Source organism: Rattus norvegicus, chromosome X (genome assembly GCF_021556685.1).
Source record: "Rattus norvegicus strain SHRSP/BbbUtx chromosome X, alternate assembly SHRSP_T2T, whole genome shotgun sequence".
NCBI lineage: Eukaryota > Metazoa > Chordata > Mammalia > Rodentia > Muridae > Rattus > Rattus norvegicus.
In genome coordinates, this window is record NC_141554.1 from 38,680,457 (window position 1) to 38,708,206 (window position 27,750).

The window sequence follows — 27,750 nt, forward strand, 5'->3', positions numbered from 1 at the left end:
ATTGTTTTCAGCATGATTGCCATTTTTACTATATTAATCCTGCCTATCCATGAGCATGGGAGATCTTTCTATCTTCTGAGATCTTCTTCAATTTCTTTCCTCAGAGACTTGAAATTCTTGTCATATAGATCTTTCACTTGCTTGGTTAGAGTCATACCAAGGTATTTTATGTTATTTGTGAGTATTGTGAAGGGTGCCATTTCCCTAAATTCTTTCTCAGACTGTTTATCCTTTGAGTAAAGAGAGGCTACTGATTTGTTTGAGTTAATTTTATATCCAGCCACATTACTGAAGTTATTTATCAGCTATAAGAGGGCTCTGGTAGATCCACAGAGTACACACGGACAGACCCATGGCTCCAGCTGCATATGTAGAAGAGGATGGCCTTAGGCACCAATGGGAGGAGAAATCCTTAGTCCTGTCAAGGCTGGACCCCCCAGTGTAGGGGAATGTCAGGGCTGGGAGGTGAGAAGGGGTGGGTGGGTAGGGGAATACCCTCATAGAAGAAGGGGGAGGGAGGATAGAATAGGTACTTTATGGAAGGGAAACCGAGAAAGGGGATAACATTTGAAATGTAAATAAAAAATATCCAATAAAAAAAAGAGTATATGAAAAAATATTTCTCCAGTGGAATTTTTGGGGTCACTTAAGTACACTAACATATCATCTGCAAATCATATTTTGGCTACTTCCTTTCCAATTTGCATCCATTTGATCTTATTTTGTTGTCCAATTTCTCTATCTAGATCTTCAAGCACTCTATTGATTAGATTGGGAAAGAGTGGGCAGCTTTGTCTCATCCCTGACTTTTGTGGGACTGAATCAAGTTTCTCTCTATTTAGTTTGATGTTGGCTACTGGTTTGCTGTATATTGCCTTTACTATGTTTATGTATGGGTCTTGAATTCCTGATCTTTCCAAGACTTTTAACATAAAGGGGTGTTGAATTTTGTCAAATGCTTTCTCAGCATCTAATGAGATGATCATGTGGGCTTTTTCTTTGAGTTTGTTTATATAGTAGATTATGTTGATGGATTTCCCTATGTAGAACCATCCCTGCATCCCTGGAATGAAACCTATTTGATCATGATGGATGATCATTTTGATGTGTTCTTGTATTTGGTATGCAAAAACCTTATTGAATAATTTGCATAGCTATTCATAAAGGAAATTGGTCTGAATTTTTCTTTCTTAGTTGGGTCTTTTGGTAGTTTGTTATAAGGGTAATTGTAGCTTCATAGAAGGAGTTGGGTAGTGCTCTGTCTGTGTCTATTTTATGGAACAGTTTGAAGAGTATTAGGTCTCCTATGAAGGTCTGACAGAATTCTGCACTAAACCCCTCTGGTCCTGGGCTTTTATTGGTTGGGAGGCTTTTCTTTACTAATTCCTTCCATTTCTTTAGGAGTTATGGGACTGTTTAGATGGTTTATCTGATCCTGATTTAACTTTGGTGCCAGGTATCTGTTTAGAAAATTGTCCACTACACCCAGACTTTCCAGTTTTGTTGAGTATAGGCTTTTGTGGTAGAATCTGATGATTCTTTGAATTTCTTCATATTCTATTGTTATGACTCCCTTCTCATTTCTGATTTATTTTTTAATTTGGATGCTGTCTCTGGTTAGTCTGGTTAAGGGTTTGTCTGTATTTTTGCTTTTCACAAAGAAACAGCTCCTGGTTTTGTTGATTCTTTGTATAGTTCTTTTTGTTTCTGTTTGGTTGATTTCAGCCCTGAGTCTGATTATTTCCTGCCTTCTACTCCTCTTGGGTGTATTTGCTTCTTTTTGTTCTAGAGCTTTTTGGTGTGCTGTCAAGCTGCTAATGTATGCTCTCTCCAGTTTCTTTTTGGAGGCACTCAGATCTATGAATTTTCCTCTTAGCACCACTTTCATTGTGTCCCATACATTTGGGTATGTTGTACCTTCATTTTCATTAAATTTTAAGAAGTCTTTAATTTCTTTCCTTATTTCTTTCTTGAACAAGTTGTCATTGAGTAGAGCATTGTTCAACTTCCATGTATATGTGGGCTTACTGCCATTATTGTTGTTATTGAAGACCAGTCTGATAGAATGCATGTGATTATTTCTATCTTCCTATATCTGTTGAGGCCTGTTTTGTGACCAATTATATGGTGAATTTTGGAGAAGTTACCATGAGGTGCTGAGAAGAAGGTATATCTTTTTGTTTTAGGATGGAATTTTCTATAAATATCTGTTAAATCCATTTGGTTCATAACTATTGTTAGTTCTCTATGTCTCTGTTTAATTTCTGTTTCCATGATCTGTCCATTGATGAGAGTAGGGTGTTGAAATCTCATACTATTCTTGTGTGAGGTACAATGTGTGCTTTGAGCTTTAGTAAGGTTTTTTATTATGAATGTAACTGCCCTTGCATTTGGAGCATAGATATTTTTAGGATTGAGAGTTCATCTTGGTGGATTTTTCCTTTGATGAATATGAAAGTGTTCTTTCTTATCTTTTTTAATGACTTGTGGTTGAAAGTAAGTTTTATTTGATATCAGAATGGCAACTCCAACTTGTTTCTTTGGGCCATTTGCTTGGTAAGTTATTTTCTAGCCATTTACTCTGAGGTACTGTCGTTGTCTCTGAGGTATGTATCCTGCATGCAGCAAAATTCTGGGTCTTCTTTACGTATCCAGTCTGTTAGTCCATGTCTTTTTATTGAGGAATTGAGTCCATTGATGTTGAGAGATATTAAGTAATAGTGATCATTGCTTCCTCTTATTTTCATTGTTATGTTTGTGTGCCTCTCTTTTGGTTTCATTGCAAGGAGATTACATACTTGCATTCTGTACAATGTAGTTTCTCTCCCTGTGATGGAGGTTTCCATATATTATCCTTTGTAGGGCTGGATTTGTAGAAAGATATTGTGTAAATTTTGTTTTGTCATGGAATATCTTGGTTTCTCCCTCTATGTTAATTGAGAGTTTTGCTGGATACACTAACCTGGGCTGACATTTGTGTTCTCTTAGGGTCTGTATGTCATCTGTCCAGTATCTTCTGGATTTCATAGTCTGTGGTGAGAAGTCTGGTATAATTCTAATAGGTCTGCCTTTATATGTCACTTGACCTTTTTCACTTACTGCTTTTAATATTCTTTCTTTGTTATGTGCATTTGGTGTTTTAACTATTACATGACAGGAGAAATTTCTCTTCTGGTCCAATCTATTTGGAGTTCTGTAGGTTTCTTGTATGTTTATGGGCATCTCTTTCTTTAAGTTAGGGAAGTTTTCTTCTATAATTTTGTTGAATATATTTACTGACCTTTAAGTTGGGAGTCTTCACTTTCTTCTATACTTATTATCCTTAGGTTTGATCTTCTCATTGTGTCCTGGATTTCCTGGATGTTCTAGGCTAGGAGCTTTTTGCGTTTTACATTATCTTTGTTGGTTGTGTCAATGTTTTCTATGGTATCTTCTGCCACTGAGATTCTCTCTTCTATCTCTTGTATTCTGTTGGTGATGCTTGTATCTATGACTCCTTGTCTCTTCTTTAGATTTTCAATATCCAGGGTTGTGTCCCTTTGTGCTTTCTTTATTGTTTCTATTTCCATTTTTAAATTCCTGAATGATTTTGTTCAATTTCTTCACCTGTTTGGTTTTGTTTTCCTGTAATTCTTTCAGGGATTTTTGTGTTTCCTCTCTAAGGGCTTTTATTTATTTACTTGTTTTCTTGCATTTCTTTAAGGGAGTTCTTTATGTCCTTCTTAAAATCCTCCATCATTATCATAAAATGTGATTTTAAATCTAAATCTTGCTTTTTCGGGTGTGTTTGAATATTCAATATTTTCTTTAGTGGGAGAACTGGGCTCTTGTAATGCCAAGTAGTCTTGGTTCCTGTTGCTTAGGTTCCTGCACTTGCCTCTATCCATTTGGTTGTCTCTGGTGTTTGCTTGTCTTTCTGTTTCTGAGAGTGACTTGACCCTGCTGTAGGCCTCTGCGTGAGCACTCCTGTAGAACTGTTTTCCTGTTTTCTTTCAGCCTTTTCTGAGAACAGGTGCTCTGATTTCCGCTGTGTAGATGCTCCTGGTGACTGTCTTCCAGCTCTAGGTGTGGACAGGAATCAGAAGGGTCCTGCCCCTGATTGCTCCTAGGTCCTTGCACCCAGGTGGCACAGTTGGCACTTTGCAATTCCCTCTTGGGTCTGGACTGGGGGTAGAGGGTAGTCTCCTCTGACTTCTCAGGAGTCACTTCTGAGGGTTCAGTTCTCTCCCCCATGGGATTTGGGTGCAGGGAGCTTTTTGGCTGGTTCAGTTCAGTCCTGGACGCAGACCAGAATCGCAGGTACCAGCGGGTGGCTGTTCCTCTATTCCTGTGTCTAGAGGCACTGTGCATTTTCCCCTTGGACCAGGGATGTGGGCTGAGGTGTGCAGGAGTAGCAGATTGTCCTGCAGTCTCAGGATATCTGCACTTCTGGGTGTTCAGCTCTCTTCCCCAAGGGATTTTGGTGCAGGGGACTTTGCTCTCAGGTGTGTATGCACTCCTGCAGACTGTCTACCAGCTCTAGTTGTCATGTATTTCTTTAAGGGGATTATTTAAGTCCTTCTTAAAGTCCTCTAATATCACATGAGATGTGATTTTTTTTTTGTTTCTTTTTTTCGGAGCTGGGGACCGAACCCAGGGCCTTGCGCTTCCTAGGTAAGGGCTCTACCACTGAGCTAAATCCCCAACCCCTGAGATGTGATTTTTTAATCAGAGTCTTGCTTTTCTGCTGTGTTGGGGTATCCAGGGCTTGCTGTGGTGGGATAACTGGATTCTGATGATGCTAAGTAGCTTTGGTTTCTCTTGCGTAGGTTCCTGTACTTGCCTCTCGCCTTTTGGTTATCTCTGGTGTTAGCTGGTCTTGCTGTCTCTCTGTCTGGCTTGTCCCTCCTATAATCCTGTGTGTCATCACTTCAGGGAGACCAGGTCTCTTCCGGATAGATTTGGGTATGGAGAGCTGTGGCACAAGGTTGGCTCCCATTGCAAATAGAAACCAGAAGGATCCTATCCTTAAAAGTAAATTTTTAAAAATTGTCATTAAACAGTAAATTGAGTTGTCCAGGGTTTATGAGACCTAATCTGCAAGCAGGAATATTTCAGGAATATTCTGTCTTCTAAAACAAAGCTAATGCTAAAAGTTAGTTTGTAATTTATACAAAAATTAAAGATTAAAAAATAGAGGTGAAAATAAGATTTGGGGGATGTACTACATAATAATGATTGCTCTACCAGTCTAGGCAGTTCATTCTGAAAATATAGTAAAATTAATGCTGTGTGAACAATAAGTAAAGGCCTTTGAGTTTTCAGTTAGCTCCCAGTTATTCTTTTGTTATTTGTATGAAAGCATGTGGCAATTGATACTTTTAAAGTAGAGCCTGAACCCATTCATGTGAATTTGTGGTGCCTTTTCTCGTAACCTTTGACCATCTTTCACAGATGTAGAAAGAAACTACATAAGCTAAGAGTTTTGGCTCATTGCTTCTTATTAAATAAAATTTTACTGCAGTTTGAACACTAAGTGGGTCAATTTTGCTTCAACTGTTCAAGTCGGCATCCATCTAGTGAAGGCAATATAGTGAGAAAATACTCTGCTTTGGCTCTCTACATGCTTTCTAGTTCTTAATCTATGATATTTATCTTTTTTTCTGGTCTAGAGAAATACAGGCTGTTTTGTGAATGGAAGGGTTGTATCATTTCCCCTCTACCAGCCATTGAAATCCTGTTTTTCAATATCATAACATTACCTTTTGTGGACATTTTAGTTGTTTCTCTTATATTCAATCTGATGGTGTGGAAAACTAAAGAATAAGGACCGAGGAGATGGACCAGTAGGTAACGTGCTCCTGTTCAAGCATGAGGACTTAAGTTTGTTTTGCCAGCACCCACAGAAAATCTGGCCATAGCCTCACTGTACCTGTATTCCCAGTGTTGGGGACAAGGAATAAGCAGATACTGGGAGCTCAAAAAGCAGACAATCTTGCTTACAAAAATGGTAAGCTCCAGGGTCAGTGAAACTTGATCAAAAAAGAGATCAGGAACAATTGAGGAAGATACCTGATGTCCAGGTGTAACATATACACATACACGTGCACGCATGCATACATATACACATACACATGGAAAAGATGAAAATATGCATTTAAATACCACAAAGAAATTCTAGTTACTTGTATTACTTTGCTTGCTAACCTAAAGAAGTTATTAAAAGAAATTAAGGAATATTCAAAAAGGAGAGATCTTTCTTCTTAAATTTTATTTAGGCATGTGTCATATGGAGTGGGTCCTTGGTGGCCAGAAGAGGGTGTCAGAACCCCTGGAGCTATAGTTACAGGCAGTTGTGACCCAGTTAATGTGGATACTGGGAACCAAGCTTTTTCATTTGCAAGAGCAGCAAGTATTTTAACTGTACTCTCTAACTCTGAAACAAGAAACATTAACATAACCATTGGTACTTTGGCTTCATTTCACAATGATGAAGGATATATTCTAGTAATAGGGTTTAAAGGGTTGAAGAGATAGCTCAGTAGTTAAGAGTACTGGCAGATTTTCCAAAAGATAAACATTTGATCATCAGCACACACATCAAGTAGTTCCCTATCATCACCTGTAACCCAAGCTCCAGAGGATGTGACACCTTCTTCTGGTCTTCTATGAATCCTGACTTTTTTTCCATGTGTATCAGAAAAGTATCTTACACTCAGCCTTTACAAAGTGGAACTTCAGCCTTTCCTCTCTAATTCTCCCTCTCTTCTTGCCATCCTTAACATCCATCCAGGTTAATGGTCCCACCGTCTACCCAGGTGCTCAAACACAAACATCCAACCCATGTTCAACGTTTGCCAGCAGATCTATCCCTAAATGTGTCTGAAGTTCATCTCCTTGATTGTACCTTAAACCATGTCACTATTAGTCACACGAACTATTGTGGTAATTTCCATCTTTCTATATCTGCCTTCCAATTAGCAAGAGAGTTCTATTCAAGTGTACATGAAGTTAACCACCTCCTTAGATCACCTCCTAATCACTCTGCTGTGCGTTTAGGGAAAGTCTGAATTCTTTTCCCAACACAGCCTCCATGGTCTTATTTTTATGTCTGTCTATATAATTCTTCTTCCTATAAACAAATAACTATATTGGCATCATATTTTTCATTTGTTTCTCTTTCAAGATTTCTAATTGCCTGTTCTCTCTTCCTAGAATGTATTTTCCAAACTTCTTAGAGCTAACATTACCACCAATTCTCTCTGACTTTCACCTTATTACAGAGGCTGCTGCCAAACATTATGATTATTCTTGACACACTATTGTATTATCCATGCAACTCTCAAAACCAGAGCTGTTATTTGCTTCCTGGATCCTCTGCCAAATGTGAGCTCCTGAAAGGCATATATTGCCTAAAGTGAGGACCACCTTATGAGCCAATTTTTCCCATGGAGATGTTTCAAAAATAATTCATTCATAGTGATCTTGTTTTATATATCTCATTGTATCCAATATTCCTATCCTCATTTCTGGCACAAAGTTTGGCATTCAGTGAAGATTATTTTCAATAAACAAATGATGAAGTGGTTGGGAAAATAAAAACTGAAAAGCTAGCTTTAGCTATCATGTGTCCTAGTCAAGAAAAGCCTAGTTTCCTACCATTGAACTAAGGGTCCCTTTCCCTTGCCCCTTCTCCCATCCTTCCAATCTTAGTATAAAAGAACAAAGGGAGGAAAGAAGAAAGGAGAGAAACTAAAGCTACTGTCCTCCTTTAAGGAAAAGCCTAGTTTACAAGACCACAGAACCAGATGCCTTTTGCCGATTCCTCTGCATCTTAAAAGGCCTCTCTGAGATCTCTGTCAGAAGAAATATAGAAATTTCTTTATATGAAATCTAAAGGCCCTCCATAATTAGTACATCTTTTTGAGAAAATTGCAAAATCACCACATCCTTTTAATCTCTACTTCTTTTATAAAAACATTTCCAAGTAAATCAACAAAGCCATTAATTTTACAAAGAAAATGTGTCGTGAAATTATTTTTTTTACTTTTATTAAAAACTCTAAGGATAGAAAGCTTATCCAGTTCATCTCTAATTAAATGCGAATCACGAGGCTGCTCAAAGATTATTTATCACAAGGTCTTCTATTCAAGATCTTGAAGATACTGCATTGCTCTATCTATCTTCCAGAGAAAGAGGCTGTCAGTTTGTTGATAGTATTCACAGATTAATTTCATTGTGATTCCCTTTGAATAATTCAAAAACTGTATCTGCATCTCAAAGCAGAGATTTAAAATGGTGACAAAATATAGATTGGATGATTTTTTTTATATCAGAGGAAAGAATAGTTAATAGATAAATGCACAATTAGTTGATCATTTCAAGAACTTGTTGCAAAATAGCAAAAATTTCTTTCTTACACAAACTTAACAAAATGTCTTAGAATGGACTTAATTACTTCCCTACAAGAATTTGCTATATAAAAGATGTGATTTCAACACAAATTACTCCATGTTGAAATGTACAAATTTTTTGTAGTTAGGTAATTGGCTAACTCAGTGAATAGTCTGTACATAATGGGAAATCAATAGGTATATACTAGTGATTTTGAGTCAACAAATATCTATTGAGCCCATACCACATAGAGGCAATATGCAAATTTCTAGAAATTTAACAATAGCTCAGAGAAGGGGAAATTAAATTCAGTAAATAAAATGATAGTTTTAAAATAAAACCCCAAGTTCAAATCTTGCTTCTATCACTTAGTAACTGAATGCTCTTGTCAGTTAGTTTCTTTCTTTAAGTTTCACATAACCTTACCTATAAAACTAAAAGCATCACTTGCTTCATGGGGTGGTTTTAGCAAATAAATGAGATCACCACATAATAGACCTAACACATTATCTGGCAAATTAGAAATGCCCCCCACATCTTTCTTGTTGCCATGGTTATAATTAGTATTATACAGTCTTTTTGACTTCAAGAATCTAGAATCTAATGCAGGACATAAATGTGTATGTAATTACTAAATAATTAGGCAAAGACATATTTGTTCAAATGATTCAGTTGAAGTTCCAATCATATAAACTATTTTTATATATTATATAAGTTTTATAATAGTCTAATATGTTGGGTTTCTGTACACATTGAAATCCACTTGCCATATTAGATTAATTTAAATCATATGGTTAACTCTAAATATGGAATTTAATCTGATCAGCTCATGACTTAAAAGCATATTATTCTTCCATTTCCTCTAAAAACCCATATATATGTATATAAAATTTGTATATGTATATTTGTATATGTATTTGTGTACACATGTGGCAATCTACTATCTGTGCTTATAAAACTCTGAAGAGATGGGAAAATGGTTGTTGGTAAAGTGTTTGTTGCATAAGCATGAGTACCTGAGTTTTACCCCATAATGCACGTGAATAAAGCTGGGTGTGCACTTGTAATTGAAAAACTGGGCAAGTAGAGACAGGAGGATCCCTGGGGCCTGTTGCCCAGTCATTTTAGACAAATGTGTGGCTCTATACATAGTGAAATGCCCTGCCTTTAATAACTAAGGAGGAAAATGATAGAGGAAGATGCCTGACATCAATCTGTGACCTCCACAGATGTACTCACACATGAGCACACACAGCATGTATAAAAAATGCAAGCATATGTAAAAATTTTAAGGAAAAATATGAAAAGATATTATATGATTCATACATTTTAAGTATTATTAGGGTTTGGGATATGACTCAGTTGATATAGGGCTTCTGTAGTCTGCATGGAACCTTGGGTCTAATCCCTAGCACTGCATAAATCAGGTGCAGTGGTGCCATCTGTAATTTCAGGAGGTAAAAGGGGAAGAAGTAGACGGTCAAGGTTGATATTTCCAGTTTCTGCCTGTGCCAGGAGCTGACACAGTGCCACAGACCTCTGTACCCAGATCACGCAGTTAGAGAACTGGTATTCCAGGATTGCTGACACACAGGCTTACAGAAAGGTCAAGACACAGTCAGAAACAGAAAGACCAGCTAACACAAGAGATAACCATATGGTAAGTAGCAAGTACAAGAACATAAGCAACAGAAACCAAGGCTACTTGGCATGATCAGAACCCAGTTTCCCCAACACAGCAAGCCCTGGATACCCCCAACAGAGAAGAAAAGTAAGATTTTGATTAAAATCACATCTCATGAAGATGTTAGAGGACTATAAGAAAGACATGAATAATTCCTTTAAAGAAATACAGGACTACCAAGGTAAACAGTTAGAATCCCTTAAAGAGGAAACACAAAACACAACCAAAAAGGGATGAACAAAAATATCCAGGATTTAAAGACAGAAATAGAAACAATAAAGAAATCACAAAGGGAGACAACCCTGAAGATAGAAAACAGAGGAAAGAGACAGGAGCCATGGACAAAAGTATTACCAACAGAATACGAAACATAGAAGAGAGAATCTCAGGGGCAGAAGATACCCTAAAAAACATTGACACAAAAGTCAAAGAAAAAGCAAAACACAAAACAGTCCTAACCCAAAACATACAGGAAATCCAGGAAACAATGAGAAAATCGAACCTAAGGATAACAGGTATAGAAAAGAGCAGATTCCAAAATAAAGGGCCAGTAAATATCTTCAACAAAATTATAAAAGAAAACTTCCTTGACCTAAAGAAAGAGATGCCCACAAACATACAAGAAGCCTGCAGAACTCCAAATATATTGGACCGGAAAAGAAATTCCTCCTGTCACATAATAGACCAAATGCACAAAACAAAGAGAATATTCAGAAGAGTAAAGGGAAAGAGTCAAGTAACATATAAAGGCAGACCTATCAAAATCACACCAGACATCTCACCAGAGAGTATGAAAGCCAGAAGATCCTGGACAGATGTCATACAGACCCTAAGAGAACACAAATGCCAGCTCAGGCTATTATATCCAGCAAAGCATTCAATTAACATAGATGGAGAAACCAAGATATTCCATGACAAAACCAAATTTACACAATATATTTCCACAAATCCAGCCCTACAAAGAATTATAGATGGAAAACTCCAACACAGGGAAGGAAACTACACCCTAGAAAAAGCAAGAAAGTAATCTTTCAACTAACCCAAAAGATGATAGCTACGCAAAAGTAATTCCACCTCTAACAACAAAAATAACAGGAAACAACAGTCATTAGTCCCTAATAGCTCTCAACATCAATGGACTCAGTTCCCCAATAAAAAGACATAGACTAACAGACTGGATACGGAAATAGGAGTGAAGATTTTGCTGCATACAGGAAACACACCCCAGTGACAAAGACAGATACTACCTCAGAGTAAAAGGCTGGAAAAAATTTTCCAAGCAAATGGTCCCAAGAAACAAGCTGGAGTAGCTTTCTAATATTGAATAAAATCGACTTTCAACTAAAAGTTGTCAAAAAAGGAAGGACACATCATCTTCATGAAAGGAAAATCCACCAGGATAAACTCTCAATTATGAAGATCTATGTTCCAAATGCAAGAGCACCTACATTCATAAAAGAAACTTTACTAAAGTTCAAAGTACACATTACACCTCACATAATAATAGTGAGAGACTTCAACACCCAAGTCTCATCATGAAAACAGAAACAATGACACAGAGAAACTAACAGAATTTATTAACCAAATGGATTTAACAGATATCTATAGAACATTTCATCCTAAAACAAAAGAATATACCTTCTTCTCTGCACTTCATGGTACCATCTGCAAAATTGAACAAGAAGATTGAAATAATCCCGTGCATCCTATCAGATCACCATGGACTAAGATTGGTCTTCAATGACAACAATAACAACAGAAAGCCCACAAGTGTTCAACAAGGAAGTTGAACAATGCCACACTCAATGATAACTTGGTCAAGGAAGAAATAAAGAAAGAAATTAAGGACTTTTTAGAATTTAATGAAAATGAAGATACAACATACCCAAACTTATGGGAGACAATGAAAGCAGTGCTAAGAGGAAAACTCATAGATCTGAGTGACTGCAAAAGGAAACTGGAGAGAGCGTACATTAGCATCTTGGCAGCACACATGAAAGCTCTAGAATAAAAAGAAACAAATACACCCAAGAGGAGTAGACAGCAGGAACTAATCAAACTCAGGGCTGAAAACAACCAAGTACAAACAAAATGGACTATACAAAGAATCAACAAAACCAGGAGCAGGTTTCTTTCTTTTTCTTTTTTTTTTTTTTGAGAAAATCAAAAAGATAGATAAATCCTTACCTAGATTAACCAGAGGGCACAAAGACAGTATCCAGGGGTTGGGGATTTAGCTCAGTGGTAACAAAGACAGTATCCAAACTAACAAAATCAGAAATGAAAAGGGAGACATAACAACAGAATCAGAAGAAATTCAAAAAATCATCAGATCCTACTACAAATGCCTATATTCAACAAAACTGGAAATTCTTTATGAAATGGAAGAATTTCCAGACAGATACCAGGTATCAAAGTTAAAACAGGATCAGATAAACAATCTAAACAATCCCGTAACTCCTAAATAAAAAGACACTTATTAACATAATCCCAATCATAAAAAGCCAGGACAAGATGGGTTTAGTGCAGAATTCTATCAGACCTTCATAGAAGACCTCATACCAATACTGTCCAAATGATTCCACAAAACAGAAACAGACAGAACACTACCAAATTCCTTCTATAAAGCCACAATTGCTCTTATACCCACAAAGACCCAACGAAGAAAGAGAACTTCAGACCAATTTCCCTTATGAATATTGACGCAAAAATACTCAATAAAATTCTTGCAAAGCGAATCCAAGAACACATTAAAACAATCATCCATCATGATCAAGTAGGCTTCATTCCAGGCATGCAGGGATGGTCTAATATATGGAAATCTATCAACATAATCCACTATATAAACAAACTCAAAGATAAGAAACACATGATCATTTCATTAGATGCTTAGGAAGCATTTGACAAAATTCTTTTAACACCCCTTCATGATAAAAGTCCTGGAAAGAACAGGAATTCAAGGCCCATACCTAAACATAGTAAAAGCCATATACAGCAAACCAGTAGCTAACATCAAACTAAAAGGAGAGAAACTTGCAGCAATCCCACTAAAATCAGGGACTAGACAAGGCTGCCCACTCTCTCCATACTTATTCAATATAGTACTTGAAGTCCTAGCCAGAGTAATCAGACAATGAAAGGAGGTCAAATTGATACAAATTGGAAAGGAGGAAGCCAAAATATCACTATTTACAGATGATATGATAGTATAGTTACGTGACCTGAAAAATTTCTCCAGAGAACTCCTAAACTGACAAAGAACTTCAGCAAACTGACTGGATATAAAATAAATTCAAACAAATCAGTAGTCTTCCTCTACTCAAAGAACGAACAGGCTGAGAAAGAAATTAGGGAAATGTCACCCTTCACAATAGTCACAAATAATATAAAATACCTTGGTGTGACTCTAACCAAGCAAGTAAAAGATCTGTATGACAAGAACTTCAAGTCTCTGAAGAAAGAAATTGAATAAGATCTCAGAAGATGGAAAGATTTCCCATGCTCATAGATTGGCAGGATTAATATTGTAAAAATGGCCTCCTTGTCAAAAGCAATCTGCAGTTTCAATGCAATCCCCATCAAAATTGCAGCTCAATTCTTCGTAGAATTAGAAAGAGCAATTCGCAAATTTATTTGGAATAACAATAACCCAGGATGGAGAAAACTATCCTCAGCAATAAAAGAACTTCTGGAGAAATCACCATCTCTGACCTCAAGCTGTATTACAGAGCAATAGTGATTTAAAAAATGCATGATATTGATACAAAGACAGACAGGTACATCAGTGGAATAGAATTGAAGACGCAAAGATTAACTCCTACACCTGTGGTCACTTGATCTTTGAAAAGGAGCTAAAACCATCCAGTGGAAAAAAGATAGACTTTTCAACAAATGGTTCTGGTTCAACTGGAAGTCAGCATGGAGAAGAATGCAAATTGATCCATTCTTATCACCCTGTGTAAAACTCAAATCAAGGTGGATCAAGAACCTCCACATCAAACCAGATACCCTGAAACTAATAGAAGAAAAAGTGGGGAAGAGGCCTGAACACATGGGCATAGGGGAAATTTTCCTGAACAGAATACCAATTCAAAGACAAATGTGTGGACCTAGAAAATATCATCCTGAGTGAGCTAACCCAATCACAAAATAGCACACATTGTATGTACTCGTTGATAAGTAGATATTAAGCAAAAAGCTCACAGTACTCACCATACAACTCACAGATCATACGAAGCTCGAGAAGAAGGAAGACCAAGATATGGATGCTTCACTCCTTCTTAGAAGGAGGGACTCACAAAATACTCACAGGAGATAGAGGCTGGGAGGAACTTTGAAGGAAGCAAGAAGGGGAGGGAAAAAGATGTGCAGGATCAGGTATGGGAGATGGGGATGATACAAAGAAGGTCAGGAAATTGAATAGAGATGTGTAGCAATGGGGGATGGGGAACTGAGGGTAGCCACCAGCATGTCCCAGATGCCAGGAAAGCAAGAATCTCCCAGGACCCAACGGGGATGGCATTAGCTGAAATACCCAACAAAGGGGAGGGAGAACCTGTGGAAACCATATCCAGAAGTTAGGCAAGGCCCCCAGTTGAGGAATGGGGCAACCTACTCATCTCCAAATTTTTAACCCAGAATTGCTCCTGTCTAAAGGAAATACAGGAACAAAGTGTGAAGCAGAGACTGAAAGAAAGGCCATATAGAGACTGCCCCACCTGGGGATCCATCCTATATACAAACACCAAACCCAATCACTATTGTTAATGCCAAGAAGTGCTTGCTGACAGGAACCTGGTATAGCTGTCTCCTGAAAGGCTCTGCCAGAGCATGACAAATACAGATGTGGATGCCTGCAGTCAACTATTGGACTGAGCACAGGAACTAAAATGGAAGAATTAGAGAAAGGACTGAAGGAGCTGAAGGGATTTGCAACCCCATAGGAAGAACAACAATATCAATCAACCAGACACCCCAGAGCTCCCAGGGATTAAACCACTAACCAAAGAGTACACATGGAGGGACCCATGGCTCCATCTGTATATATAACAGAGGATGGCCTTGTCAGGCATCAGTGGGAGGAGAGGCCCTTGGTCCTGGGAAGGCTCAATGTTCCAGTGTAGGGAAATGCCAGGGCAGGGAGGCGAGCATGCGAGGGTGAGTGGGTAGGGGTGCACCCTCATAGAAGCAGGGGGAAACAAGATGGGATACAGGGTTTATGGAGGGAAACCTTTAAAATGGGATAACATTTGAAATGTAGATAAATAAAATATCCAATAAAAAAGATTTATCTCTAGTCAGATAATAAAATTATCTAGAAAATTCAATTCAGCAAACATTTAAATATTCTTTTTGGTTGATCATATGAAGACTCAAAACTTTTTTCAAGGCCAGTTGTTTTAGTCAAATATATTACCTCATAGGTTAACTAACTACTTTTATCACTCAGTTTATTTCAAAAGCTAGAGTACATATTCCGATTTATCATCTTTAGAGCTGACATGCATCTTTTAATCAATGGTGATTTATAGCTACTATGACCCAGATGATGTTCATGATGTAGTTGCTAATGCCTGAGTCAGTTATTTATTGCCATATAACAAATTACCCCGTAACTGGTACCTGAAAACAACGGTCTTATTATCTAAAAGAATGTGCAGATCAGTAGTTTGAGCATGGCTTAACCGGGTCTTTTGGCTACAAAATTCTCACAGGCTCCAGTGAGATGTTTTCTAGGACTGTGATTATCTTTGAGATTCAACTGTGGCTAGACTTGCTTCCACACTTACTCAAGCTGTTTTTGAATGGATTCAATTCTCGTGATGTGTTGGAGTAAGGCCTTGGTTCTTTATGATCCATTGGTCAGAGTCTTCCCTTCCTTCCTTCCTTCCTTCCTTCCCTAGTACTCTCTTTAGCCAGAGTAGTGATCCATGCCTTTAATCCTAGGACTAGGTATGATGTAAACTAATCTCAGAAATATTTGCCCAATTCTATCCATTTGCAGCAAGTCATTTGGTTTAGCCATGCACTAGAGGAAGAGTCACACAAGGATATCAAGAGCTAAAGACCTTTGGGAACAATTTTTAAAAGTGTCCACTGTGTTTGGCTGTAATTCTGGAACTTAGTTTATTATCTAGGGGTATAACTGGGTCACAGCACCCATTAGATGTCTCAGTCAACAATCCATTCCAGAACAACTTAAGAAAAGAAAGTGAGTGCTAAGAGTCTGAATATGCTTTGTTGGCATCCCTAAATAGCAGAATTTGGATTTCAGGTTCCTGGAAACAAATCCAAATACATTATTGGAAAACACTTAAGAGCTATGTTTCAGCTCTGACTCTGGTAATAATACAAAACTGTGTAAGAAAGATGGGCAATGATTGTTCCAACAGCAAATGATATAGACAAACTAGGCCACAAATCAGTGAAAGAAGTAATAAGAAGACCTCGACAAATATAGGCCATGTATATTTTTTATTTCATGAATACATAGCAAAAACATTTCTAAGTAAATGAAAATAGTTATAGTAATTATATTAAAACACCAGGTAGTGAATCTAGTTCGTTTGGTAGATCACTTGCCTAGCATACATGATGCACTGAGTTCCATCCCCGCCACCACATAAAAAGAACATGGTAACACCAGACTGCAACTCCAGCATTTCAGGGCAGAGACCAGAGGATCAGGAGTTCAAGGTCAGCTTCAGCTATAGAGTAACTTTTAGCCCAACTGGGATACATAAGACTCTGTCTCAAACTTTTTAAATTAAATAATATCAAAAGTATCTTGGCAATTTAACTAGCAACATTTCTGATTAATAAATCCTATGTAAAATATTTCCTTATGAATAAAGACATCTTAAATTCAATATAATGTTTTGAAAGTCATAAACTGTCTCTCCTTATGGGATTTCCAACAATACCTGAAAGCCTGCTCTCTAGTTGTCTTAATTAGGGTGTTATTGCTGTGAAGAGACACCACAACCATGGCAACTCTTAATAAAGGAAAACATTTAGTGGGGCTGGCTTACAGTTCAGAGGTTCTTAGGCTATTATTATCATGGCAGGAAGCATGATGGTATGCAAGCAGTCACAATTCTGGAGAAGCAACTGAGACGTCTACACCTGGATCCACAGACAGCAGGAAGAAAAAGTGAGCCATTGGCTTAAACTTCTGAAACTTCAAACCTATGCTCAGTGACACATTCTCCTCCAATAAAGACACACCTTCTTTTTTTTTTTATTTATTTTTTTATTAACTTGAGTATTTCTTATATACATTTCGAGTGTTATTCCCTTTCCCGGTTTCCGGGCAAACATCCCCCTCCCCCCTCCCCTTCCTTATGGGTGTTCCCCTCCCAACCCTCCCCCCATTGCCGCCCTCCCCCCATAGACTAGTTCACTGGGGGTTCAGTCTTAGCAGGACCCAGGGCTTCCCCTTCCACTGGTGCTCTTACTAGGATATTCATTGCTACCTATGGGGTCAGAGTCCAGGGTCAGTCCATGTATAGTCTTTAGGTAGTGGCTTAGTCCCTGGAAGCTCTGGTTGCTTGGCATTGTTGTACTTTTGGGGTCTCGAGCCCCTTCAAGCTCTTCCAGTTCTTTCTCTGATTCCTTCAATAGGGGACCTATTCTCAGTTCAGTGGTTTGCTGCTGGCATTCGCCTCTGTATTTGCTGTACTCTGGCTGTGTCTCTCAGGAGCGATCTACATCCGGCTCCTGTCGGTCTGCACTTCTTTGCTTCATCCATCTTGTCTAATTGGGTGGCTGTATATGTATGGGCCACATGTGGGGCAGGCTCTGAATGGGTGTTCCTTCAGTCTCTGTTTTAATCTTTGCCTCTCCCTTCCCTGCCAAGGGTATTCTTTTTCCTCATTTAAAGAAGGAGTGAAGCATTCACATTTTGATCATCCGTCTTGAGTTTCGTTTGTTCTAGGGATCTAGGGTAATTCAAGCATTTGGGCTAATAGCCACTTATCAATGAGTACATACCATGTATGTCTTTCTGTGATTGGGTTAGCTCACTCAGGATGATATTTTCCAGTTCCAACCATTTGCCTACGAATTTCATAAACTCGTTGTTTTTGATAGCTGAGTAATATTCCATTGTGTAGATGTACCACATTTTCTGTATCCATTCCTCTGTTGAAGGGCATCTGGGTTCTTTCCAGCTTCTGGCTATTATAAATAAGGTTGCGATGAACATAGTGGAGCACGTGTCTCTTTTATATGTTGAGGCATGTTTTGGGTATATGCCCAAGAGAGGTATAGCTGGATCCTCAGGCAGATCAATGTCCAATTTTCTGAGGAACCTCCAGACTGATTTCCAGAATGGTTTTACCAGTCTGCAATCCCACCAACAATGGAGGAGTGTTCCTCTTTCTCCACATCCTCGCCAGCATCTGCTGTCACCTGAGTTTTTGATCTTAGCCATTCTCACTGGTGTGAGGTGAAATCTCAGGGTTGTTTTGATTTGCATTTCCCTTATGACTAAAGATGTTGAACATTTCTTTAGGTGTTTCTCAGCCATTCGGCATTCCTCAGCTGTGAATTCTTTGTTTAGCTCTGAACCCCATTTTTTAATAGGGTTATTTGTCTCCCTGCGGTCTAACTTCTTGAGTTCTTTGTATATTTTGGATATAAGGCCTCTATCTGTTGTAGGATTGGTAAAGATCTTTTCCCAATCTGTTGGTTGCCGTTTTGTCCTAACCACAGTGTCCTTTGCCTTACAGAAGCTTTGCAGTTTTATGAGATCCCATTTGTCGATTCTTGATCTTAGAGCATAAGCCATTGGTGTTTTGTTCAGGAAATTTTTTCCAGTGCCCATGTGTTCCAGATGCTTCCCTAGTTTTTCTTCTATTAGTTTGAGTGTGTCTGCTTTGATGTGGAGGTCCTTGATCCACTTGGACTTAAGCTTTGTACAGGGTGATAAGCATGGATCGATCTGCATTCTTCTACATGTTGCCCTCCAGTTGAACCAGCACCATTTGCTGAAAATGCTATCTTTTTTCCATTGGATGGTTTTGGCTCCTTTGTCAAAAATCAAGTGACCATAGGTGTGTGGGTTCATTTCTGGGTCTTCAATTCTATTCCATTGGTCTATCTGTCTGTCTCTGTACCAATACCATGCACTTTTTATCACTATTGCTCTGTAATACTGCTTGAGTTCAGGGATAGTGATTCCCCCTGAAGTCCTTTTATTGTTGAGGATAGCTTTAGCTATCCTGGGTTTTTTGTTATTCCAGATGAATTTGCAAATTGTTCTGTCTAACTCTTTGAAGAATTGGATTGGTATTTTGATGGGGATTGCATTGAATCTGTAGATTGCTTTTGGTAAAATGGCCATTTTTACTATATTAATCCTGCCAATCCATGAGCATGGGAGATCTTTCCATCTTCTGAGGTCTTCTTCAATTTCTTTCCTCAGTGTCTTGAAGTTCTTATTGTACAGATCTTTTACTTGCTTGGTTAAAGTCACACCGAGGTACTTTATATTATTTGGGTCTATTATGAAGGGTGTCGTTTCCCTAATTTCTTTCTCGGCTTGTTTCTCTTTTGTATAGAGGAAGGCAACTGATTTATTTGAGTTAATTTTATACCCAGCCACTTTGCTGAAGTTGTTTATCAGCTTTAGTAGTTCTCTGGTGGAACTTTTGGGATCACTTAAATATACTATCATGTCGTCTGCAAATAGTGATATTTTGACCTCTTCTTTTCCGATCTGTATCCCCTTGATCTCCTTTTGTTGTCTGATTGCTCTGGCTAGAACTTCAAGAACTATATTGAATAAGTAGGGAGAGAGTGGGCAGCCTTGTCTAGTCCCTGATTTTAGTGGGATTGCTTCAAGTTTCTCTCCATTTAGTTTAATGTTAGCAACTGGTTTGCTGTATATGGCTTTTACTATGTTTAGGTATGGGCCTTGAATTCCTATTCTTTCCAGGACTTTTATCATGAAGGGGTGTTGAATTTTGTCAAATGCTTTCTCAGCATCTAATGAAATGATCATGTGGTTCTGTTCTTTCAGTTTGTTTATATAATGGATCACGTTGATGGTTTTCCGTATATTAAACCATCCCTGCATGCCTGGGATGAAGCCTACTTGATCATGGTGGATGATTGTTTTGATGTGCTCTTGGATTCGGTTTGCCAGAATTTTATTGAGTATATTTGCGTCGATATTCATAAGGGAAATTGGTCTGAAGTTCTCTTTCTTTGTTGTGTCTTTGTGTGGTTTAGGTATAAGAGTAATTGTGGCTTCGTAGAAGGAATTCGGTAGGGCTCCATCTGTTTCAATTTTGTGGAATAGTTTGGATAATATTGGTATGAGGTCTTCTGTGAAGGTTTGATAGAATTCTGCACTAAACCCGTCTGGACCTGGGCTCTTTTTGGTTGGGAGACCTTTAATGACTGCTTCTATTTCCTTAGGAGTTATGGGGTTGTTTAACTGGTTTATCTGTTCCTGATTTAACTTCGATACCTGGTATCTGTCTAGGAAATTGTCCATTTCCTGCAGATTTTCAAATTTTGTTGAATATAGGTTTTTCTAGTAAGATCTGATGATTTTTTGAATTTCCTCTGAATCTGTAGTTATGTCTCCCTTTTCATTTCTGATTTTGCTAATTTGGACGCACTCTCTGTGTCCTCTCGTTAGTCTGGCTAAGGGTTTATCTATCTTGTTGATTTTCTCAAAGAACCAACTTTTGGTTCTGTTGATTCTTTCTATGGTCCTTTTTGTTTCTACTTGGTTGATTTCAGCTCTGAGTTTGATAATTTCCTGCCTTCTACTCCTCCTGGGTGTATTTGCTTCTTTTTGTTCTAGAGCTTTTAGGTGTGCTGTCAAGCTGCTGACATATGCTCTTTCCTGTTTCTTTCTGCAGGCACTCAGCGCTATGAGTTTTCCTCTTAGCACAGCTTTCATTGTGTCCCATAAGTTTGAGTATGTTGTATCTTCATTTTCATTAAATTCTAAAAAGTTTTTAATTTCTTTCTTTATTTCTTCCTTGACCAGGTTACCATTGAGTAGAGCATTGTTCAATTTCCACGTATATGTGGGCATTCTTCCCTTATTGTTATTGAAGACCAGTTTTAGGCCGTGGTGGTCCGATAGCACGCATGGGATTATTTCTATCTTTCTGTACCTGTTGAGGCCCGTTTTTTGACCAATTATATGGTCAATTTTGGAGAAAGTACCATGAGGAGCTGAGAAGAAGATACCTTTATCCTTTTGCTTTAGGATAGAATGTTCTATAAATATCCGTTAAGTCCATTTGGCTCATGACTTCTCTTAGTCTGTCGACATCACTGTTTAATTTCTGTTTCCATGATCTGTCCATTGATGAGAGTGGGGTGTTGAAATCTCCCACTATTATTGTGTGAGGTGCAATGTGTGTTTTGAGCTTTAGTAAGGTTTCTTTTACATATGTAGGTGCCCTTGTATTTGGGGCATAGATATTTAGGATTGAGAGTTCATCTTGGTGGATTTTTCCTTTGATGAATATGAAGTGTCCTTCCTTATCTTTTTTGATGACTTTTAGTTGAAAATTGATTTTATTTGATATTAGAATGGCTACTCCAGCTTGCTTCTTCTGACCATTTGCTTGGAAAGTTGTTTTCCAGCCTTTCACTCTGAGGTAGTGTCTGTCTTTTTCTCTGAGGTGTGTTTCCTGTAGGCAGCAGAATGCAGGGTCCTCGTTGCGTATCCAGTTTGTTAATCTATGTCTTTTTATTGGGGAGTTGAGGCCATTGATATTGAGAGATATTAAGGAATAGTGATTATTGTTTCCCTTTATATTCATATTTGGATGTGAGGTTATGGTTGTGTGCTTTCATTCTCTTTGTTTTGTTGCCAAGACGATTAGTTTCTTGCTTCTTCTAGGGTATAGCTTGCCTCCTTATGTTGGGCTTTACCATTTATTATCCTTTGTAGTGCTGGATTTGTGGAAAGATATTGTGTAAATTTGGTTTTGTCATGGAATATCTTGGTTTCTCCATCAATGTTAATTGAGAGTTTTGCTGGATACAGTAACCTGGGCTGGCATTTGTGTTCTCTTAGGGTCTGTATGACATCAGTCCAGGATCTTCTGGCCTTCATAGTTTCTGGCGAGAAGTCTGGTGTGATTCTGATAGGTCTGCCTTTATATGTTACTTGACCTTTTTCCCTTACTGCTTTTAATATTCTTTCTTTATTTTGTGCGTTTGGTGTTTTGACAATTATGTGACGGGAGGTGTTTCTTTTCTGGTCCAATCTATTTGGAGTTCTGTAGGCTTCTTGTATGTCTATGGGTATCTCTTTTTTTAGGTTAGGGAAGTTTTCTTCTATGATTTTGTTGAAGATATTTACTGGTCCTTTGAGCTGGGAGTCTTCACTCTCTTCTATACCTATTATCCTTAGGTTTGATCTTCTCATTGAGTCCTGGATTTCCTGTATGTTTTGGACCAGTAGCTTTTTCCGCTTTACATTATCTTTGACAGTTGAGTCAATGATTTCTATGGAATCTTCTGCTCCTGAGATTCTCTCTTCCATCTCTTGTATTCTGTTGGTGAAGCTTGTATCTACAGCTCCTTGTCTCTTCTTTTGGTTTTCTATATCCAGGGTTGTTTCCATGTGTTCTTTCTTGATTGCTTCTATTTCCATTTTTAATTCCTTCAACTGTTTGATTGTGTTTTCCTGGATTTCTTTCAGGGATTTTTGTGTCTCCTCTCTATGGGCTTCTACTTTTTTATTTATGTTTTCCTGGAATTCTTTCATGGATTTTTGAGATTCTTTCAGGCATTTTTGCGATTCCTCTCTGTAGGCTTCTACTTGTTCTCTAAGGGAGTTCTTCATGTCTTTCTTGAAGTCCTCCAGCATCATGATCAAATATGATTTTGAAACTAGATCTTGCTTTTCTGGTGTGTTTGGATATTCCGTGTTTGCTTTGGTGGGAGAATTGGGCTCCGATGATGCCATGTAGTCTTGGTTTCTGTTGCTTGTGTTCCTGCGCTTGCCTCTCGCCATCAGATTATCTCTAGTGTTACTTTGTTCTGCTATTTCTGACAGTGGCTAGACTGTCCTATAAGCCTGTGTGTCAGGAGTGCTGTAGACCTGTTTTCCTCTCTTTCAGTCAGTTATGGGGACAGAGTGTTCTGCTTTCGGGCGTGTAGTTTTTCCTCTCTACAGGTCTTCAGCTGTTCCTGTGGGCCTGTGTCTTGAGTTCACCAGGCAGCTTTCTTGCAGCAGAAAATTTGGTCTTACCTGTGGTCCTGAGGCTCAAGTTCGCTCGTGGGGTGCTGCCCAGGGGCTCTCTGCAGCGGCAGCAACCAGGAAGACCTGTGCCGCCCCTTCCGGGAGCTTCAGTGCACCAGGGTTCCAGATGGTCTTTGGCTTTTTCCTCTGGCGTCCAAGATGTGTGTGCAGGGAGCAGTCTCTTCTGGTTTCCCAGGCTTGTCTGCCTCTCTGAAGGTTTAGCTCTCCCTCCCACGGGATTTGGGTGCAGAGAACTGTTTATCCGGTCTGTTTCTCTCAGGTTCCGGCGGTGTCTCAGGCACAGGGGTCCTGCCGCTCCTGGGCCCTCCCCCACGGGAGCCCAGAGGCCTTATACAGTTTCCTCTTGGGCCAGGGATGTGGGCAGGGGTGAGCAGTGTTGGTGGTCTCTTCCGCTCTGCAGCCTCAGGAGTGCCCACCTGACCAGGCGGTTGGGTCTCTCTCTCACCGGGTCTGGGAGCAGAGAGCTGCTGCGGGCCGGGATCCGCGGGTGTGGGACTTCCGGTAAACACAGAACGTGCCCGGTCCTAGAGAAATTCTGCTTCCATGTGTCCCAAGCTCACCAGGCAGCTTTCTTGCAGCAGAAAATTTGGTCTTACCTGTGGTCCTGAGGCTCAGGTTCACTCGTGGGGTGCTGCCCAGGGGCTCTCTGCAGCGGCAGCAACCAGGAAGACCTGTGCCGCCCCTTCCGGGAGCTTCAGTGCACCAGGGTTCCAGATGGTCTTTGGCTTTTTCCTCTGGCGTCCAAGATGTGTGTGCAGGGAGCAGTCTCTTCTGGTTTCCCAGGCTTGTCTGCCTCTCTGAAGGTTTAGCTCTCCCTCCCACGGGATTTGGGTGCAGAGAACTGTTTATCCGGTCTGTTTCCCTCAGGTTCCGGCGGTGTCTCAGGCACAGGGGTCCTGCCGCTCCTGGGCCCTCCCCCACGGGAGCCCAGAGGCCTTATACAGTTTCCTCTTGGGCCAGGGATGTGGGCAGGGGTGAGCAGTGTTGGTGGTCTCTTCCGCTCTGCAGCCTCAGGAGTGCCCACCTGACCAGGCGGTTGGGTCTCTCTCTCACCGGGTCTGGGAGCAGAGAGCTGCTGCGGGCCGGGATCCGCGGGTGTGGGACTTCCGGTAAACACAGAACGTGCCCGGTCCTAGAGAAATTCTGCTTCCATGTGTCCCAAGCTCACCAGGCAGCTTTCTTGCAGCAGAAAATTTGGTCTTACCTGTGGTCCTGAGGCTCAGGTTCGCTCGTGGGGTGCTGCCCAGGGGCTCTCTGCAGCGGCAGCAACCAGGAAGACCTGTCAAGACACACCTTCTAATCCTTTCAAATAATGCCACTCCCTGTGAGCCTATGGGAGGCATTTTCATTCAAACCCCCACACTAGTCAAGATGTGACAGCTGTGGATCATACAATTAAGAACTTCCTTACTTGAAATCCAATAAAGTTCTTTTTATCGTGCCTTCTAGGCAAGATGTAGTTGAATATCTCCTAGCTGTCGGAAACTCATTGAAGGAAAGCTTGGCACTTTCTATGGGAAGCACATGGCCAAAGAAGTAGCTGGCGATGCTCTGGGAGAAGAGTAGAAGGGTTATGGGGTGCAAATCAGTGGTGGGAACGACAAACAGGGTTCTCCCACGAAGCAAGGCATCTTGACTCATGAAAGAGTGTGTGTGCTGTTCAGTAAGGAACTTTCTTGTTATAGATCAAGAACTGGCGAGGGGAAGCACAAGTCTATTCATGGACACATTGTGGATGCCAAGCTGAGTGTTTTCAACATAGTTAGCATAAAGAGAGAGAAGGATATTCCTGGACTGACAGATACTGCTGTGCCTTAGTGATTGAGGACCTAAAGAAACAGCAGAATTCCAAAGTTTTTCAGTCTCTCTAAAGGAAATGATGTCCACCAATATGTCATAAAGCTCTTAACGAAAGAAGGTAAGAAGCCCAGGACCAATGCACCCAGGATTCACTGTCTTGCCACTCAGTATATCCTGCAATGCAAAAGCAGATGCATTTCTCTGAAAAAAAATACAATAGAAAAGTGAGGAAGAGCCCGCAGAATATGCTAATCTTTGGGCCAAGAGAATGAAGGAATCAACAAAAAAAAAAAAAGACTCCAGGAACTGATTGCCAAGAAATGTAGGCTGTTCTCTCTGAGAACCTCTACTTCTAAGTCTGAGTCCAGTCAAAACTAAGCTTTTAAGAGAAAAAAATCCAATAAAAATGAAGACCTAGAACTTCTGCTCATTAGGGGGAGGTTATCGTCATGTATAATCCTGTAAATTTGGCAGCAGAAAGGAAGGCTTATGGAACAAAAGAATGATTTGTTTTTAAATCCAGTCAAACATATTAGAAGTACTATATGAAGTGAAATAAGCCCCAACTGTGGTTATGAATAGACTCACAGAGCCCATGCACAGGACCATGAACTTATATGTTCATAAAATATTTCATGCAAAACAATAAAGTAACATCTTAAATATTTCTGATTATGTCTTCAATGTATTTAGAGGTGCTTTGATATTAATTCAGTATACACTGTATTTAAGAACTTTATATCACCTTAACATTTTATTGTGGTCTATTTAATAGAAAGAAATGGAAAATACCACTATTATCCACTGATACCCATGTAGAAGAGAGCATATAGAACTTTGACCATAAAAATACAAACAGGATTCCTGAGTCACAAGCCTAAGCAGGTCCAAGGATAATTCATTTTCTACATCCACATAACCTTAGGGAAAACATTTATCTCTGTGTTACTGGGTAAAGACCCATCCCTTGCTATTACTCTTCCTATTTAAAATTTTATACCCCTAGATAAAACTTGTCATGATTTTAGAAAGAACTCCATTTTTATTCCAACATACTGAAAGGAAATCCATTTTGTTTCTGAGAATAATGAATAGGATCATGAAAGGGTTTACTTTTTTCTCTCTTGATTCCTTAAAGTCATGCATTTTTTTCCTTTTAACTAAAAGAGAGCCATATTTCATTTTAATAGAATTACCCTGAAAGTATTGGTTTAATTTTTTTCAATTTTATTATACAATTAAGAACTCAGAACACCCCGAATTAGCCGAGATGGTAAGACTATTAGTGCTGTGCTGCACTGAAAGTGATTCATGGGCTTTACCATCCAAGATTAAATTAGTCCCAACTCAGCTCCCACAGTCAATAAGACAAAAGGAGATTTTAGTAAGTCTGCTCTTCTCAAGAAGTTTCCTGTTTCCAAGAAGCTTCCAGGACCTCTGATAAGATAAGTTACCTAAAATGTCAAGTACAAGCTCATCTTGGTCTGAGGCCCAAGGGCAAGAGAGTGATCCAGTCACAGTATGTAGTTCTGAATAGAGCAGACATTGGAGGAATCTGGCCACAGTGATAGAAAGCAAATTATATGGCATCTTTCTGCATCTTTATTTGCTTAAATTTCTCAAAAATCCCCTTGATAAGGAACCTAGAAATAAGGAGCTGTTGCCAATTGGAAATTTGATATTAGCATCCGATAAGAACAATAAGAGAGAGACATGGAGTTTAAAACATGAAAAAGAGGTGGATAGCTGATCAAGCTAATATTTAAGTCTTACTTCAATAAATATATATTGAATGGCATATGTCCTCCTTGCATAGGCTAGAAATGACCAGGCATAGGTGAATGGGAGAGACTTAATGCCCTCAAAAAACATAAAATTTACTGTGAAAACAGAAAGCAAATAAACCATTAGAAATAAACCGTTAGTCGAAGGGATTTGGGATATATCTCAATTTGTAAAGGCTTGCCTGGGATGCATGAGGCCTTGGATTCAATTCGTAGTATCATATAAATCAGGTGTAGTGTTGTATGCCTGAAATTTTAACACTTATAGTCAGTAGAATTAAAAGTTCAAGAATAGTATCAACTATATAGAAAGATTTTTAGCTAGCCTGAATACATGAGGCCCTGTCTCAAATAATAAAAGCAAGGGGGTAGGAATATGACACAGTATGTAAGAGGGCTTACTTCACAAACCAAGATCTGAGTTCAAAGCTCCACCACCCATGTAAAAAGGCAAGCATGACTGTATGTACTTGTCACCTCAGCATAATTAAGTACAAACAGACCGATCCTAAAATCTTACTTTCCAGATTCAGGTTTCAGTGAGAGACCTTGTCCTATGGTAATATAATGGAACATGTCAGAGAAAAATATCCTATGTCCTGCTTTGGCCTCTACATGTGCACACAAAGTCATATATAGGCACTCTTATATGCACATCACACACACACACACACACACACACACACACACACACACACACACACAAATAAATCTCATCACATAAATAAATAAATAAATTTTAAAAGAAATTATTGTCAAAGACATATTCAAAATAAGGTTCATACAGGGCTCTTAGAATTATTCATGGGGAGGGAGCCTCATCAATGAAGAAGGATCATGAAATCCTCAAGGAAAGTTAGCTC

General features: G+C 39.1%; 1 pseudogene; it reads left to right on the forward strand.

Moving 5' to 3' along the window:
* The first annotated feature begins 24,785 nt into the window (after positions 1–24,785).
* Rps6-ps2 (ribosomal protein S6, pseudogene 2) lies at positions 24,786–25,481 on the forward strand (annotated as a pseudogene).
* The last annotated feature ends 2,269 nt before the right edge of the window (positions 25,482–27,750 follow it).